The sequence below is a fragment of the Meleagris gallopavo genome, chromosome 3 (assembly GCF_000146605.3).
Source record: "Meleagris gallopavo isolate NT-WF06-2002-E0010 breed Aviagen turkey brand Nicholas breeding stock chromosome 3, Turkey_5.1, whole genome shotgun sequence".
Taxonomy (NCBI): Eukaryota; Metazoa; Chordata; class Aves; order Galliformes; family Phasianidae; genus Meleagris; species Meleagris gallopavo.
Genome location: NC_015013.2, coordinates 23,270,876 through 23,286,623, shown reverse-complemented (window position 1 = coordinate 23,286,623; position 15,748 = coordinate 23,270,876). Strand labels below are relative to the sequence as shown.

At 33.8% G+C, this 15,748-nt stretch overlaps 2 long non-coding RNA genes across 2 annotated transcripts in view; both read right to left on the bottom strand.

Moving 5' to 3' along the window:
- Positions 1-15,748, bottom strand: part of LOC116216444 — an 86,028-nt gene that overhangs the window by 38,017 nt on the left and 32,263 nt on the right. The window lies entirely within an intron of this gene.
- LOC109366645 lies at positions 3,115-11,360 on the bottom strand. The gene is made up of 3 exons (XR_004159184.1): positions 11,270-11,360; positions 10,050-10,101; positions 3,115-7,528 (listed from the first exon to the last, which is right to left on the bottom strand). It is a non-coding gene; the product is annotated as an uncharacterized LOC109366645 (long non-coding RNA).

Here is a 15,748-nt window from a genome sequence, read left to right as displayed (position 1 = left end):
CAGGTTATTTTGAATAGGGAATGTATCAATCATCGTTGGTTTGCAACATTTAGATCTAAATGTTGTGGTGGCTGCTAACATTTTGGTACCTATAGCAGGATTTAAGTGTGAGCTAGTTACCTTAAAATTGTCTTCATCTCATTTCATTCAGCTGCAAATAACTTTTTTTATCACAAACTGAAAATTCAATTCCTATTTAAAGGCACAGTTATCTATGTGCAGGCACCATACCTGCCAAAACCTATGCAAGCTGCCATAACAGCTAGAATTATTGCAGTAAGATTTTACGTTTGAGTAGACAAATTTCTTCTTTCAAAGTATATCTTCTTCAATACTTCAACTTTTTGCTTGAATTTCAAGTTGTGGGATAATATTAGAACCCCTTCTTTGGCAAGTCTATTCAGTCCTTGTTAGTCAGGAATGTTCTGGGTGCAGCAAATGAACTCTATCAAATAAACAGCTATAAAGAACATGAATATTCCAGACTTCTTATCAGTCACAAAGTTCTTGAATGCTCAAAATGTGCAGTATCTGACATAAGATCTTATTTTCCAAGAACACCAAATCTAGAACATTTTCATTACTGAATGCAATTTTCCAGAACACATGGAGAGCAAGAAAGGAGTGGGAAATCCTTCACCTCAGAAGACTGCATTTCAGGCTCTTAAGGGACATTTTCTGGTAGTATTTCTTTGTTGGTGGATATAATTTATAAACATTTATTAGATATCTTCCCTCCACTCTCACTTAATCTCCCCACAGATATTTCTTGTACCCTTGCATACCTTATTTTTTTATTTTCCTAACATGATGAATTACATAACCATTTGCATGTTTATTGTACTGCAATACTGTTTGTCTTCTGTTGTTAAATAAGGTTGTGACTTGGCAGTTGGAAGGAACCTGCATTTTAGCTTTGTAGAACTGCTGGTACACTAGATTGGGTTAAAATCCCTATAAAAGGAGGAGATTAGCTAAGCATAAGTAACCAAAAGTTTGAGAGAATAGACTGAGGAAGCAGGGAGAGAGAAGAAAGGACAGACAGTGTCAGTCCAATCACAGAATCATATCACAGAATGGCTTGGATTGGAAAGGACCTCGAGGAACATCAAGCTCCAACCCTCCTGCCACATGCAGGGCCACCAACCTCCACATTTAATATTGGACCACATTTAATACTGGAAGTAAGTTCATGTAACACTAGCAAAAAAAAAAAAAAAATTTAGAAGCTCATATCAAAGGTGATAAATACCAATTTACAGCCATGAAGACAAACCTGCAACATCACACTAAACATGTGTCTGTAGTGTTGTCTCTTGTGTCTGCCTTTAAAATATTTTGCTTTGAGCTCTACATAGATCAGCTTCCGTAAGTTTTCACTGTGGAAGCTTCCTTGCTGGGAGTGGAGTTTTACTTTACAGATTCATAAAGAACATACTAGTAAATACTGACATTTTTACGCATTTCTAGATCCTTCCAGCTAAAAAGCACTTCTCATGATTCAGTGAGATCAATTACTACTGCAAACATCACTAAGTCAGGAAAACTCACTACATCACACACAGAAAATGAGCCTCTGATATTGCATTCAACTCTAAATACTTTGTCTGAAATCCAAAGAATAAATAATATTATTTTACACTTGCTCTTATGCTGCCATTATAGAGAAAAAGTCATATTTATTTACACACAGTGTTCATCATTTCCCACATCTTATACAATCAAAATAGTTCTGAGTTTTGGGTTATGAATACAGTTAAAAGATTTTTCAACAGAAACTACACACTCCTATACGATAAAGCCCTAAGGAGAACTTTTGAGAACACAGATGGTAAATTTAAAATCTGCTTCATTATTACTAGTTTTAACTATCTGGCCAAATGGTCCCTGTCATGGCTATTAATCAAGGTAGGAACAACTGCACGATATAATTACATAAGGGTTGGTACAGGTGAAATTTTTTCTTTATTATTATTTTTGCTTCAAATTCTGCAAGTGGTAACCACATGTCATGTATCACTGTCTAATTATGTGATTTTAGTGACTTGGGAGCATTCCAGCCTCAGGGAAGGGAATTAGAAGACCACAAGATTTATTTCGTGGTTCATCACTATGCATACTGCTTTCAGTGCATTTTTATGAAAAAAAATGCAAAATCCAACTTTAATAGAAAAGTATACCTAAAATAATTTCTAAAGGGACAAGAATACCACTTAGATCAGCTGAAGAAAAATCTAAAATAAGACCTCAAACCTTAAACTTCACTCAGGTACTGGTTCAAAGCAATCTATTAGTGGCAACCTCTCCAAAAGATGATAACATCATACTAAAAAGCAAAAAATGAAAATATGTAACAGAAATAGTTATATGTAGCTACTTTTACAATAAAAACATTGTCTAAAACATAATGCAGTAGTAAAGAAAAACTAGAAAAATCCATAGAAAGGTACTGATTGAGATTCCTTGAATTAGTCTCTGTTCTCATAATTCTCTGAGATCTCTTTACAAGAAAGTTGCTTGATCTCTTATTGATACTGCCAGTGATCTTTCTTAAACGTAAAAGTTATAGAAATACTTTTACTTCCTTTTTGTGAAACACAAACTATGCCCATTCCTGATCAGAATGCATTTTTATTCCCAAACTCTTCATACAAAATAGTTTAAAAACTGTTTCGGAAACAAAGCATAAACAATATTCCAAATAACCTAGATGATTTATTAGCTTAACTATCCAAAGTTAATCAAATTAGGAAGACAAAACATGGAGGGTTTTTTGCTGAAGACATTAAGGGCTGTATTTTTTTCTTGCGTACATAAATATACTGCCTATTAGAAACCTCTTTCTTACTCAGTTACATTTCAGTCATAACACAGTACAGAAGTTCTTTCCAGGACAGAAATTGCATTTTCACTTTAAGTTCTTATGCATAGGTATATTACACATACACATGGTTATATATATATATATATGTAACATATATATACATACATATATGTGTAATATACATACATATGTAATATGTATGTATATTACATTTATTATTAAATATATATATTACTTAGTATTACATATATAACATACATATATATGTAATATACATATTAGACAGGAATGTAGACTATGACACTTCAACCACTTTACTTCAGGACAAATGATCTAGATTGCTTCTCTTTCACATTAATTTGCTTATATTGCCAGCAACAGAATTTCTAAGAATGTTCACAGAAATTTGAAAATTGACTCTCATTGATATAGCAAGCAAACCTGAAACTTGAATATTAAGTGAAATGAATATTCATGTACTCATTTCTCTACTATTCAGAAAAGCTGTCTTCTTTGTCTTATTCATAGCTTCTCTTCTAGACAATGAACCAAGATTTTTGATACCCCACTTATTGAAAAAGACATTTTACATCTGGATGAATGACACAAACTTGTCATTACATCATTTTTGTAATATTAAGATCAATGTTATATATTTAGCAATATTTTATTTGTTCTACATAAACACTTACTGTTTTCTGATTTCTTGTGCCCCATGTTCCCACAAAGCTTTTATTAGGTACACCGTGGGCACAGGAAAATTCCAGTGCATTTGTTTCATTAGATCAGTAACTAGTTCAGTGGCAGAATTACACTAAATGAGAGAATAGAGTATATCGATGTCAAATCATTAGACAGGAAACAAGCCTGAAGATGCCTAGAGAGAATCTACTGCACAGCATCCAGATAATTGCTCTGTCCAGGAGAGTTATTTGACAATTCTTTATAGAACAGTTCCTGAAAACTACCCAAAGTTATTAAGCAGAGCAAACACCAGCCAGTCTTCCATTGGCTTTTTTGTTTGTTTATTGTTTTTCCTACTCTGCAGACAAGGAAAAAGAAGCTACAGCCTTCCAGGTGGACTGGATGGCAATCAAACAGAAAACATCTACTTAACACAGTGTCCTAGGCACAAGCATGGTTAATTTTACATGTAGTAGGAATCTGTAGGAAAGAAGCAGAAAGGGCTCTTACTTATTAACTCTGGCAAATTTCTTGTTTTATAGAAAGATAAATTTAGATCCACAAAGCATGCAAAACAGAGTTAACGTAATTTTGCTTCATTATTTTAGCAGGGAGGTTTGAGCTGAAGCAAAGATGGAATTCTTTCCTTAGTGATTTTTTTTTTAAAAAAAGCTTCCAACGTTAAAAAAAAAAAGAGAAAGAAAAAGAAAAAAAAGCAAAGTGACTCACATAGTAGCTTGATAGGAATAGGAACAAAAATATGTATGTGAGATTCAGACTGGTTTTGTCTACTGCCAAAAATTATTAGGATCTTCATTTTCAACCTCTCAGGAAACCTTCTGGCTCATTTATACTGGTAACATTGTTAAATATTGTGTGAGCATCTGATCAGTAAGCATCTGGACCAATCCAAGTCTCCCATGTCCCTATGAAACTAGATCATACTCATTTTTACCATTCAGAAATAAGTATCTTATAAAACGAGGTAAAAATCTAATAGAACAGATTGAAAGAACAGCACTGTACAGTAAAAGCAGCATAGCACAGACAAACAGAAGTATCCTTGGAGTTAGGATATTCTTTTACGATTAGGTACATTGCTGCCTACAGAAAGAGAAATAAATTATATCTCCCATATCCTAGAAGCAATGCTGCAATTTCCTGGAATTAGTGAGAAGTGGCAGTAGGTGCCTAAAGATGTTTTTCCTCATACTCAAAATCATTTGGCAAATTTAATCCTATCTTGCATTTAATTCTAGGATGAAAAAAAAACCTCATGTACTAGGAGCACCACCATTTACCACAGCACAGTTGAACACATTCATTCTAGATCTTGACAAGAATGATGACTGCTGAGATGGGAGTCTTTTGCTTACTCTGCAATGCCAGGTATCTCAGAATCCATCCTAGACATTACAGAGCCAACAAAGGATAAAAAGTTCTCAGAAATCCACTAGCTGACAAAAAGCAATGCAGCATGTGCCTACACAACCCACTACATGCAACAAGTTATCTTTAATCAGACTGAGTTGTGGCAAAAAATGATGGTGGCTCTAGCATCATATTTCCAGTTGTCCAGTCCTCCAAGCTGCCTATTTTCAATGGCACTTGAGAAAACTTGCTTTTTCTTCTTCACGGCATGTAAACTTTCTATATAAAAGTTACAGCTGAAGTCAGTCAGAACATAGGAGCCATAGACCAAATTCTCAAAGTTTCTTTGCAGGTCCCATTTCCTATAGAAGGTGCACACGCAGAAGGAGGCTCATCCCTTCCTTGTTTCAAAGATTTCAACAGATTAAGTCGGTCAGAAGAAAAATAATAATCAAAACAAACCATATTATTCACAAAAGAACTGTTTCTATTCCAAATGAATATTTTTCCATATTTTTGTCATAGTATAATTTAAAGCTGTTTGTAAGGCATCTTTATAAATACTCCCATTGGGCATTGCATAATTGAATGTAATAGCATTAAAAAAAAGAATAATGAAATAGCTAAGCCACACACTCTTCTAGAAAGAAAAATATTTGGATTGCCTCAATTTGGAAGAAATGCATTTTGCTTATACTCTCTTCTCGTCATGCGTGTGTCTAAACAGCAGCATTCAAACATGAGAAGAACCATGAGAATATTATGTTGCTACCAAAATGACTAACTCTAGAGATCCACGTTTAGTGATGACAATGTAATTAGGAGTGGAAATAGTAGTTGCATGTAGATAAAAACTGCATAAGGTTATTAATTCTCTGTCTTGCAACATGTTCATCACCACCCACTTGTAAAAGCATGTTTTACACAACGGATAATGGATGCAAAAATAGAACGCATTAGTTTTGCTGCTATGAATTTTCAAAAATTTGTGTTTAGATCATAGCATGGCAGTACTTTAACACTGTGGTGACTGCACAAAATTTGACACTCAATACTAGTTTTAATTCTGTAGTATCAGATATACTTTTGTATGACTAATTAAAACTTTCTGTCAGTATAACTCATAAAGATAAATCACTTTTATGAGTATAAGATATAAAGACTAAATGAAATAAAATGCTTTCTAATTTTTTTCTTGCCCTGTCTACATGGCATCCATCTTTTTCTGTAGGATAGTTAACCTAAAATTCAAAATAAAAATCCAGACCTAAAATTCAATGTCAAATCTACTACACATTTTTGTGCTCAACAAAATATCAAATTAATTTCAATTTAGAATTCATTTAGAAAACCTCCTATGTTTTAGAAAATTGAAACAACTTTTTATCCTATCAATATTATCATTCCATATTTGCAGTAGGTTCATGAAAAGCTTCAGAAACAATCTAAATCACTTTACAGTTTGCAAAGGATTATTTTTCTATTTGTTAGTCTTTGTCCTCATACAACCCATCTTTTTTAATATGCAGTATTATAAACAGTCAAAGGAAACACCATAGACAAAAAACTGTTCAATGTAAAAAAGAATGTTCTCACTCAATGGGAAATTCCAGCACTTTTTGGAATTAACCGTTGCTTATATATAATATGACATTACATTCAGAAAACTTTAAATTTGTCCACATTTAAGTGATACATTATTAATTATATTTTGAAAATTAAAAATCGCACAACATGCAAGTGAATGTTAAGAACAAGTTGTGAAGACCATCTATGACCCTCCTGTCCAGAATACCAGGAAACATGGAATGCATGATGTACTAATGTTAATGAGGATAAAAGCAGGAGAAATAAAAAGATCATTGACATTAGAGCCATGAATAGCTTTCTCATTGCTACAAAATGGTACCTAGTATGGAAAAAGAACAAGAAAGCCACATTAAGAAAGATTTTTAGACCTTCTAAAAGCATTTTCTATGTTCTGGTTGTAAAGAAGGTGAATATAGTTCAGAAACAGAGTCCAACATCATTCTGAAAACACTTTATAATCTTCATTAAACTGTGACCATTACACTGACTGTCCTCAGTGCATATTAATATTGTACTGATATAAGTCTGAACTGTTTAATGCTGTGGCTCATTCATAGTAGCAAATGTAATGACTGAAACAGTAAAGAACACAGGCTTTCTAATTTGTGATAGGCCACCAATACCACTCAGATGCGCATGTCCTACACTTTACAGTAAGTAGGTGAATGTCAACTACTAATCTTCTAAAAGCTATGGCTGACCAGAAGTAGATTCATTGAAAAAACTGCCGTATCAGGAAAAAAAATGGTACTGTGCAGCAAAATCTAGCAGCAGTCTTTTTGGACAAGAAGAGGTTCAATTCTGTCTGGCAAAAATGTCTTAAGAAGTTGTTGGACTTCAGCTCTAGTCTTACCTCATTACAATAAATCTTACTGTTACAGACCCAGCCAAAAAGCGTGTTGTATCCTGACCACAGTCAGAAGAACTCAATAGAAGAAATTTCATGTTGGCCTAGGTTGTAACATTTACAATCACATAGTTGTCCTTCATCATTCTCCCTAATATGCTGAAACTTTCTTAAAGTAGTCTTCAGGGCATGTATTTTTCTTTTTGAATTGGCTGTGTGAAGAAAAAAAAAACACCTATATTCATATGGAGTGTGTTAGTATTTTACCTCCATCTTTCATAACTACTTTGCTGCATCAAGTTATCAGTTAAAAACAAACATATAGAATCTTTTAAATCTTTGCTTTTATAATTTTTTAATGACATAATGAGCAACTACTGTGAAAGACCTAACTTTAATAGCTAATTCAGATTTAGTGTGACCTAAAACTGACCAAAGTGGAAAGAAGGAGATCTAGTTGATTTCAGCTGCTGAGCTTTGTTCTATAAATTGACTTTGATATTAACCCAAGTATAGAAAAGTCTTTAAAATTATTGCTAATTAAGAGATCTCAGATCAAAACACTGACCAATATTTCTATTCCTCATCTGTCAACAAGAAATAAATTCTCTCTCATTTAAGAAACAGCACACTAATGAGCAGCAAAAGCCTTGCCTAGCAAAACTGTAGACAAAATTATGTATTCATAATGTTAAAAAAAAAATCTTTGTCATTCAGTGAATTATTTGTAACGGAAGTAAAATTCACAGAACTAGACAAATGTTGCTTGGCAGGCAATTCGAGAGTCCAGACTCCTAATCAACCTGGATCTATGCCCAAATGAAGTCAGTTGAGGCCTTGAATAGCAGTCTGAAAAGTTCTAAGAACAAGATACCAATATCTGTTCCACTGTAGTACTAGTCCACAAGTGCAAATGTCCTTTCCAAGTGTCCAACTTGAACATTCCAACATGCAACTTGAGGCTATTACTTCTTGGTTACATCTCTCTCTAAAGAGGAGAGTTTGTATTCATCACTTATGCTACATTTTGAAGAAGCTGTGGGGTTTTCTTCTCTAGACTAAACATGCTTATATATCTTTCTCATTGGAATGAGTCTTAGGCTCTAAATGATGGGCCCTTCTCCTCTATGGAAGACGAAGACCAAAAATAGACAATGTAGGCCAGGTGTCTTCACCACTGATGAGTAGAGATGAATAAATCTCTTCAATTCTACTAGTCGTAAGGAAATCCACTGAGTGTTTTTCCCTCTTTCAGATGAGAATGCATTGCTGATTTATATTAGGCTTGTCATTTGCAATTATCTGCAGGTTCTTTTCACCAGGGCTGTCTATCATCCAATGCCTTATACTAATGCATGGGATTGTTCCATCCGAAATACAGACCTTTTCATATCTTCTATGTTTAAATTAACAGTATCTGTAGGCTCAAGACACAAATTTCCCAACATCCCTCTGGACTGAAGTTGTATTCTTTGATGTGCCAGTCATTTCCTCTTATTTGCTGTCCTCCACAGATCTGATATCAGTTCAGTCTGTCTCATGACCCAAGTCAATGATGAAGATACCAAACTACTTTGGTCTCAGTGCTGAACTCTGGAGCACTCTGCTTCTAGCATCCAGATCAATGCTCTCGCATTGATTACTACATTTTAAACAAATATCCTGTCAGCGTTCAGTCCTCTTAATTTCCAGTTCATATTTTCTCAGCTTCCAAGAGAAAATGCTGTGGCAGATGGTCTAACTAAAATTAAGGTATGTCGCACATCCCTCTCTTTCTGCTTCCCCTTCCTCACTTCATTGCAGGAAGCAATTATGTCAAGCATGATTTAGCCTTCATAAATCCATACTGACTACTCTTGACGGTCTGTTTGCTTAACCAGCCAAAATTTAGACAGCTATTAAAAGGATGTGAAACTACATTGTGCAGAAGCTTACTAAAAGCAGGATGAATTTGCCAATCATTGACAAAGTATGGACAATTCAGACAGGTTCTAAACACTAAGGACAGATATCTAAACCGTGAAACCTGTAATGGTATGTGGCTATTAATACAGAATTGTTGAAATGTATATCACCTGAGAGAATACTTTACTACTAATTAAGTTTTATAGCACACCATAATTCTAATGACTCATGGCTCAGTTACAAGGAAGAGCATTTGCTAACACAGGCATTTACTTATGCTAATTCCATTGCTCAGCATAGAATCAGAGATCATTTATCACTACTATTAATTATAAGTTTGATTCTCACTTTCTACCCTAAAACTCTCACTTGAAACACAGATTCATACACATGTTGCTGTAGGAAAGTAATGTTTTTCAGATAAACATCCCTGCTGAAATTCCTAGATAACATCATCTAGTCCGTACAATTGCACACATTCTTCTGCAGCCAAAGCTATTTTGTTTTAGCTAGAAGATATTCCCAATAAGGCTACTGCTTCTCTTGTAATACTGATGTTAATGAGTAACAATTAGAAAGTAGATATTCAAGTACAACTTTTAGTAAATTTCCTGAATTTACAATCAAAACTTACTAGCTTATGCAACTCCATGGGCCGTTCCAGAGATTTTTGATTGATTTCATAGTGCAAGCCCTCTACCATCTCTACCATTTTTATTTTCTGCTCTGATTGACAGTAGAGACTGACCAGAGTCAGGACTACATCATAAGACAAATCTCTGTGGTAAACTGGGATACCAACTTTTTTGAAAACATCTTAACTATTACCTTGATTATGCTACGTATGTCTCCACAGCACATTGGTATATCTCTCTGGCAGCTGATTAAAGGGGAAAGAAATCACAGAATTAAAGCAACTGCCAACACTAATGGAAAGCTTTACAAAATGGATTCTGGAAGCAGGAAATTATATTCCAGAATCATTTGTACACTTGATTTCTAAAGTGCATCAAAATTGACCATGAAATAATCTTTTCATTTTTTTAATGAAGAAAATTTTCTATCTCTTCTATTTACAAAATCCAGAAATAACATTTTTCTAATCATTTTTAATTACAATTTAAAAACATAGTTTCTCTGAGCAAGACTTTGGCAATCCATTTGCAGTGATGTTAGAACATGCCACTCTGAACAGGATATAAGAAACAAAATTAACATAGGAGAGGAGGGATTAAGAGTAACAAATAAAATCTGAGTAAGAGTTGTAATGAAAAGGATTAAGATAGGAAATCATCCACAGCTGGAAAAGGCATTTCAAATATTTGTGCTCTTTCAAAGACATGCAAATAACTAAAACCTAAGTCAAGGAGCAAAGAGGAAATAGTTTCACTGGTTTTAGGTGAATACAGTCTCTAGCAAAAAGCTTACTCTGAAGAAATTTGCCTGCCAAATGTGCATTCTAACATTTGATCAAAGTATGTGAGTGGAATGCAAAACATTCTGTATCAATTTTTTGTCTGACAATTACTATTTAGACAGCTAGGTTTACATTTCTGTTACCTTTAGCAAAGTCCTAATTACATTGGGAAATCAGAAAAATAATAGAAATTACCATTAAGAATTCAGCTGTGACAATAACACTGTTTAGAAATTTAGACAATAATAATGCAACCATTTGTCTTACTGATGGTAGCACACATCTTTAATATAATTGTTGTCATTTAAATGAGTTATCAACATTAGGTTATTAAATTTTCTATTAAAGCAATAAAAAGGCACTACACAAATAAGTACTTTCATTTCATATTTTCCAATGGAGAAGGACAGGGATAACTACTCTGAATCAGATTCTCACACTGAACACATGCTTTTAGATATTTTTTTCTCATTTTATGGAAGTAACATCCACATCTCAATCCTTCTCTCAGATCTATTACCAAAAAATTTCAAAATCAGATGGAAAACCTAAAGAGAAAAATATATTTCTTCTACACCTTTCAAACAACAGGTATATTCCACTACAAGAAACAGGGCAAAAAGGGTCTTACCTGTATTTCATGGAAGATATAAGAACATTATTTCCTAGTTATCACAGGGCCAATGTCCATTCCTTCCACAGTATTATTCTGCCTTGCTGTCCCACAGTTTACAAGAGACAAGGATATGTAAGAAGGTTTTTGTATCACCTCTCATTCAATTAGATTTGAATATTTTCTTACAGTAATATCGGTCAACTGAAATGGACTAAACTGAATGGAAAAGAATTACTGTCATTCAATAGATATTTCTTTAGAACAACTGCAAGTTGTACCTGCATAGGCCTATGAATATTGTTTCAGAAAAAATGTGTTCTAGTCACACTAATCTTTTTCACACCTCATGACTATACAAAGGACTTGCATATTTATTTGGTAAAAATGGCTTTATAAACTTGCTAGCTGGGATTACTTAAACTTTCAAATTCATTGCAAGTATGACTGACATAAGGACCTGGACTATTTAATCTTCTATTCTGTTATCAGACCATTACAAAAACTGTTCTTCCCCAAGTTAGCAAAATTCATGTATCTAATCTTTTTTAGAGTATAATGGTTAAACGTACCAGGACAAGACGTTCTTACTTCTCACCAAATGTATTTTATAGCACTTCTATCCTGTGAGTCCAGTTAAGCACAAGGAGAGGCTGAAAGAGCTCGGTCTTTTTAGCCTGGAAGAGCAAAGGCTCAGCAAGGACCTTATCAATGCTTATAAATATCTGAAGAGAGGATGTTAGGGAGCTGGAGCCAGTCTGTCCTCATTGGTGTGTTGTGAGAGGACAAAAGACAATGGGCACAAATGGAAATACATGAAATTCCCATCTGAATATACGAAAGCACTTTTTTACTATGAAGGTGTTCAAAATGGAACAGTTATTTATCTGTTCTTCTTTATGGAAAATCTTAGAAAACAGCTGCCCAAACTCTAGCTTACAACTCAAACCACAGCTGGCATTTTGATGTGGAAAAAAGTAATAAGTAAGTGTGATCAAAATCAGTTTTTATTCTATTTTAGAATAAATCATGATCCGTTCTCTCAAAATACACGCTATAGAATCATTTAGTAAGTTTTTGTAATTAGTAGCTTAGCATTTTGAGTCCTTAGTTACTAAGTAATGCATTATATTTCATAAAGGCAGATTAAAATTTGAAGACACTTAGGTTATAAAATAAACTTATTTCTATCCATAAATCCTTGTCAACTTAAGACAAACAGCTTCACAGATACTCCTTAATATATTCCAATTCCAGCATCTAAAGTAAATTCCTGTGCTTCCAATTTCTTCTCTCTTACCTCAGCGGGCAGTACAAATTAAAATTACCTAAAAGATAAAATAAATTTTATCTAGACCCTATAGTATGTTTCACCTAATATATCAAAAATAAATGAGCTTTAAATACGTACGATATTAAGGAAAGCATCTAGGCCTTTACACTTAAGAGGAAAAGCGCCAGCTGTTATTTATCATCTAGTTTTTAATTCAGAATGGAGGTGCAGTTAAATACTTACACATAATTGAAAGGACATTCCTTCAATGCTGTAGTAAAAAGCATCATGTAGGGGAGATGGTATACTTTTTTTAAAGTAGACCCTAAGCAAGCACAAAAAAGCATTTTGAAGTACTGACCTAATACTTGACTGTTTTCATATTTATAAAACATAGTGCAGCAGAAGCTCTTGCATCATCTCTCAAATGGATGCATTCTTATGCGAGGGCATCGTACCTAATTCATTAAAAACAAACGAAAGCTATAACAAAAACTCAAAGCTACTGACTTGGTAGGTGACTAACAAGTGATTTTTAGTATGCTTGCATTTAGGAGCCTTACTTTATAGATCTGACATTTAATTAAGACAGTTTATTATCATTATTTTATGTAAAACAAAATAGCTGTAATATTTACTAACATACAGTTTCCTATGTGCACATGTATTCATACTCAAATTTTGCAGTCAGAAAATTAAGTTCAAATGTGCTCAGCAGTTCTAGAAAATGAGCTAGAGGATACCTCAGTCTTTCAGAAAAATGAACGTTTAAGTACCCCCAATGCCACAGTGATGAAGTTCTACATTTTCTCACTCTTAAATAGCTGGTTACTGAAAGAGTATTTTGAAGGCAACTCAAAAAAATCTATCTAGTTGCCTCACTTCAAAATCATAATAAATATCACATTAAAACTCATTGTGAGAAGAAAAAAAAAAAAAGATAAATAAAAGATAAATTAATGTATGTCATTTCCAAAAATGCTGTACAGAATTGAATGAGACTGACACAGGTAAGATCTTCTGTGGCATTTTCTTTTTAGTATGAAAATTTGGGGTTGAAATTAACTGCAATTTCTTGGTACTTAGGTTTCAGCAATTTCTTAATAAAAGAATTTTCCTCTGCCTATTTTATTTAATCAGACCTTTTAAAAGAAAATTTCTATGTATAATTTTTTTCTATTGTCTACATTAAAAAACAAACAAAGCACTTTGCTTCCTGAACTTTATACCACAAAACAAGATTTAAAGCAATCAAATCAAATGAAAAAGGAATTACTTAAAAAACACAAACATAACGTGTGAAATACCACTGGCTGTCATAAAGCTTTATATGTGCACACCTTATTTCTCTTTACCTGTACTTGAAAATAGTTAGGTTTACCATGGTGTACTAACTGCTTAACAGTGACAGAAGATAATTCATTAGTCCAGAAGATCCCATTAAATCAAATTATGGTTATCCTTTATTCCAGAAAATTTTCGAATTTTGCTTATGATTCTTTAAAATGCATCAACTCTATATTTAAAAGAAAATAAAAATACTAGGAACTAAAAATTCATTTTTACTGTCTGGAAAAGGGTGAGGGAAGTCCAGGAAAGCAAACTTAAGAACAAGGTTTCTACAGAGGCATGTAGATAAGGTTGACACACTATATAACATGGTGCCAGAAAGTCTCTTTGGTCTTGTCGATCAATCTAATTAGCACTTTACGCTAATGCACTAACAAATAATGTAGATAGATAAAAATTCCATAACATCTGCTTTACATTTTTGAGCAGAACATTTTGAAAGTAAAGAGAAGAATTTAAATTGCAGGTAAGAATGTACCATGGGCCATAGATTGCTCAGGTGGACAGAAATAATTGAATAAAGTGCAAGAGCACTTTTTCTTCATGTTTAAAATAGAGGCATTACTAAATATTTTAATTTTAATATACACTCTTGTCTTGAATTCGAGTTACTATAGTAGAAAGATCAGCTAAGGACATGAAAGCTTACAAGTTTGGGAGTCTATTTCTGAATTCTGTAGGAAAAGAACAAAAATTTATTCCCAAAATCAAAGTAGAAACTTATTATGTAGTACTAGAATTTAAAAAAATCCTATCCTCATTTGAGCAAAAGTAGAAAAACATCTGGCAGCTGATCATTATACTTTCCTTGAAATTCATAACCCTGCAGTAAAATTCATAATCTCTGCAGTAGAAGTTAAAATCATCACAGCGTATCTGTATTTCCAACATGGAAATATCTAACAGTACAGTACAGTTAAAGTAGCTTTTCTTAACACACCATCAAACACGCTAATCTACGAGGGCTCGTAAGTAATGCCTCGTAATTTATGATGTTGTTTCACAATGACAGAGGGAGACGCTGGTGGTATGGCAGTAGAGGCTGAACCTTCCTGTCAATTTCCTGTTCCATTATGTTGGTATGCATCAGATGGCAGCAGAGGTGCAGTCTGAAAAATGTCATCTGACGTGGAAGAAGCAAAGGTGCGTCACTGAATTCCTCCATGAAGAAAAAACGGCACTCACTAACATTCATCGATGTTTGCTGAATGTTTATGGAGACCAAACAGTGGATGTGAGCACAGTGGTGGGTGGTAAGTTTCAGCAGTGGAAACAGTGTCAGTGGGCCACAACTGCTGGTGCAGATTATTACGCACTCAACAGGGAGGCTCTTGCTCACTGCAGCAAAAATGTGTATCAAATAGTGGTAACACTGTTGAAAAGTAGCGTTTTAAAGCTGAGAATTTGCTCTGTCAAATAGTATTATTGTACTCTGTTATTTGTTGTTATAGTTTCCAAGGAAATAAATAGCAGGCATTACTTTTGGAGTGACTTATGTATATATATATTAATATTCATTGCTGGACCTTCACATATCTCCTCCTGATAAATGTATATAAGCCTTTATAGAGAGAACTATGATCTACAGAATGGAAGTAGAAATATCAAAACGGAGCACAAGCTTGACTTCCTAAAATGACAGTAGTAGCAGCTGATGACAGAAATAAATGTTTTAGTATAACCCTTCTGCAGGAGGTACTGATGTGTTAATCACACTTCCGTAAGACACAGATATGCCCACATTATGAGGATACAGAAACTTACAGGATACCGTTCAAATCACTGATACATGGACAGCTCACAGACAGGTTTGCAAACTAAAATACTAGTGCACAGTAATATTCAGTGGAAAATAGGCAGTTAGTCTTTTTTTT